The following is a 3711-nucleotide window of genomic DNA, read 5'->3' as shown; positions in this document are numbered from 1 at the left end:
AAGAAAACCAAGATCCCCAAGGATGAATAAAGTCTGCTGACGTTTATCAAAGAAACAAACAAACAAAAAAATTCAAGGCCAGGAGATAGAAGATAAAAATTGACCAATACAGCAACACTCTTACCTGACTACACATCATTTAATCACTAGATGTGAACAGCTGTGATCAATACAGTTTGAAACCTCCCATCATGCTTTCCCACTTCTTCAGGCATATGCCAATGGCTGCTCAACTAGGTACACAAAAGGTCAGCAGATTCAGACTTTTCTAAGCCTTGCAAAACAGCATTTGAAGGGATACGAGTCCTACACAAATGCTCTGCCGGCAGTCTCCTTGAGGGGAGAAGGAGAAGCTTGAAGGACCTTTGCTCCAACTTAGCTGTAACAGCATGACGCAGACTGAAAAGCACCCTCAAGCCATTCAAGGTTTTGTAGTTCAAAGCCAACACCTTAAAATGAAAGTAAAAATATCCCAGTGGTCATTGAAAATAGACTAGTTGACTGAAAATAGATAGGTACATACAAAGCTTATAAAGTTGTTGTAGTGAATTTGTTTCTGGTTTTATTAAAGAAGATTGATTCTGCAAAACTTCAAAGGAAAAAAGAAGGATATAATACCAAAGACAGTGATTTATAAGGGCTTGTCTAGACTGAGTAGAGGAACATCATAGGAACCTAGTAAAGCTGGAAGGGACCCCACCAGGTCATCCAGCCTAGCCTCCTGCTTACGGCAAGATCAACTCTGACTAAACTGTCCCAGCCAAGTGTGTGTCTAACCTGCTGTAGAAAATATCTGGGGATGGAGATTCTAAAACTTCTCTAGGTAACCTGTTCTAATGCTTAAAATAACTTTCCTCTGTTACAGTTTGAGGCCATTGCTCCTAGTCCTGTCATCCACAGAGAAAAGTCATACTTGTATAACTTGTTTTTAATACCAATATTCTATTAAATCTAAATCTGTAAATTAAAAATTATCATTCTGAAACATTACTAACTTGCTAACCCCTTTTTATGGAGCATCAATTGGCATTCTGCATATGGAAGATTTGAAAACAGCCCCATAAGGCCTAATTCAAAACTGGAAAGATCGTTGAAGCAAAGGATATACAATGTATGCTTGACAATACTTCATACTTGGGTTTTTGGTTTTTTTTTTTAAAGGATGATATTTTAATATTCCAACATCTGAGATAATTGGTAGAAATAAGAGAGAATGCACTAGAATAGTTTGTGGGACAGCAAGCAATCTCACAGAAGAAGAGACTATATGGCTATTAAATTGTTAACAGCTAATGACAGCTTGTTAATGTTAGAACATCAGTCTGTTTTGCATAAAAATCACTGTTAGTTGTTTATGGCTAAAAATTGGTTCTGAATGCAGGTTTGCACATCAGTTTTACTTGCCTACATGTAAATATTGTCAAGTTTCACTGATTACAGCTACCAGAAATTGATGTCAATTGCTGGATATCCAAGTTGTCTGATAGTCTAAAGATCTATTTAATAATGCAAATATAATTAAACCAGGGGGATTGGATAATTTTAAGTAAGAGGGACAATTCATGAAATATGTATCATATTATAAATAAACATTAAATATGAAATATACTAAAAAGAGGAGGGTCCACAGATAATTAAACATGCTTATCAAACAAAGAATTGGTAAGAATATATTAAAAGAAAATCCTTTTAAGTCCTCACCCATTATTATGGCTAAAATTTGATTTCTGTGGTATAGGCAGACATATTGGGAAGATTCAAAACAAGGAAAAAATAATCTGTTTTAAATTATATAATTGATTCATTAGATTTCTTATTTTGTTCAATACTGACCACTATTTCTGTGGCAGGATAAAAATGTAACTGAGAGATTTCAGTTTATAAGGAAGGACATTTTAACGTTTTATTAGAATATTTAATGTAATGAAAAGATACCCAGGTTTAATTTATCCTAATGCAAATTGTTTCACTAAGAAGAAGAATATGAGATTAAAATGAAAAGTCAAAGGGGGAAGGTGGGACTTAATGGATTTTCACTGTCCAGCCATTCCTTACTTCCTTATTTCTTATGTCCTAGGTTTAATCACCTACTACTCTTGGAGAGTTGGAATGGCTGTCAGAACCCATGTGAGCATTGAAATCTCCAGAAAAAGTGAAGCTAACATATGGAGAGGTTTAAGACATTACCATAAGTTGGAATAAAACTTGCCCTAATCGTCAGCATCTGATTTCTTGATGGGTCTGTATGAACAAATAACTATAAAATCAGGCTTGCCCGCAAAGTGCACAATAATAATTCATGGATGTTTTTGCAGTTTACCTTGCACTTACTTTTTAGTGAACAACTAAGCAAATTTTGTTCCAGATTTCATAAATATAGTTTATTCAGATACTTATCTGTCTAATGGTAACTACTTTCAGTATCCATAGGTAGTCTCCTTCCTAGTACTTAAATTAGGCCATGTTCTGAAGCTCTTTGCACTGAGTATCACTTACCTGAATGAGTCCACTGTAGCCAGTGGCACAAATCTTGAGAATAAGAAATAAAAAACAAACAATAACATTTTCAGAAGCAACCCATGTCATTTTAGTAATTGTTATGATCTATTATATTTATAATCATCAGGGATCCTGGCTTTCCCTGATTAAAAAAAATCCCCAATTTTTGGTTTAAAAAAAAAGTAACCCAAAAATCCACATCTTTCCATGATTAAAATGAAATACCACTAATATATAGATACATGGATAGATATAATCATCCTTGGGGCCTTCATTGATAGGAGTCAAAAAGTAGTTTATATGGGGGGGTTTGTATTTTTTTTTTTTTAAACATGTACTGGGTAGATGTTCCTTTCTGCATCAGCCATCCAACTCATGCCTGCTCCCTGTGACGAGGATTGTCAGTTGGATTTTAGAAAGAAGTGATTTTTTTGAAAGCAGTATATTTTTATAGCATATAATTGTTCTCACATTGCAGAAATGTTTCTACTGCATTAGTAAAAACTGTACTGTGGTTAACAATGTATCTGAACTGATTTCTTATACTTGGTTTTCCTTTGATATTATTAGAAAGATAGCAGGAATGCAAGGTTGCCTCACCTTCAGCCTATTAATGTATTTTAAAATTCTATGTATCTCAAAAAAAATCCTTGTTTTTACTGATTTTTTTTTTTTTTTTTAAGCTCAGTGATAAGAGTAGAGACAATGTAAGCTATTACTGTTTTGCAAGTTCTTTGAGTTCTAAAAAATGCAGAAAAGCACAAATAATACATATGTTTCCGTTCAAGTTAATGGCCTAATTACATACATGCAAAACTTAATATAACTGAGAAGAGAAATATAAATTCAATTGGCTTGGGCACTGGAGAGCAAGGGGAAAAGAGATCCCATAGATATTGGAAAAAAAGAAAAGTAGATATGGTCAGAACAGGAGGGAAAGCATGAACATTTTTGTAACTTTTTCATAGCAGAATGCAAATTGCCTTGAGTGGGTGGCTGGTCTAGATGACCTGTGAGGTCCTTTTCAGCCCTATTCCCCTATGAGCCAATAATTTTATATTATCAAAGCCTTTCTAGTAGTGAAGAATTAATGGCACGAGACAGTGGGTTTTTTTTTTTTGTTTTGTTTGTTTTTTTTAAATGAATAAATACCAGATGCAGTGAGAGAGACCTCTCAGAAATTGGCGATGCATGGAGGGGCATGTCCTCCCC

At 34.4% G+C, this 3711-nt stretch overlaps 1 protein-coding gene across 5 annotated transcripts in view; it reads left to right on the top strand.

Annotated features, from left to right (window-relative positions):
• NLGN4X (neuroligin 4, X-linked) overlaps positions 1-3711 on the top strand; it is a 395302-nt gene that overhangs the window by 75028 nt on the left and 316563 nt on the right. For 2 of the 5 annotated variants that reach the window (XM_019525187.1, XM_019525191.1), the window contains exon 2: positions 2078-2239. The exons of 2 other annotated variants lie outside the window; for them this stretch is intronic. The gene's annotated coding sequence lies outside the window, so the exon portion shown is untranslated. The remainder of the gene's footprint in view (positions 1-2077; positions 2240-3711) is intronic. One more of the 5 variants, XM_019525189.1, reaches the window with a different exon arrangement.

This window comes from Gavialis gangeticus, unplaced genomic scaffold (genome assembly GCF_001723915.1).
Source record: "Gavialis gangeticus isolate Ggan-Ray unplaced genomic scaffold, GavGan_comp1, whole genome shotgun sequence".
Taxonomy (NCBI): Eukaryota; Metazoa; Chordata; order Crocodylia; family Gavialidae; genus Gavialis; species Gavialis gangeticus.
The sequence above is the reverse complement of the archived record's forward strand: the minus strand, read 5'-3'. Positions and strand labels throughout refer to the sequence as shown.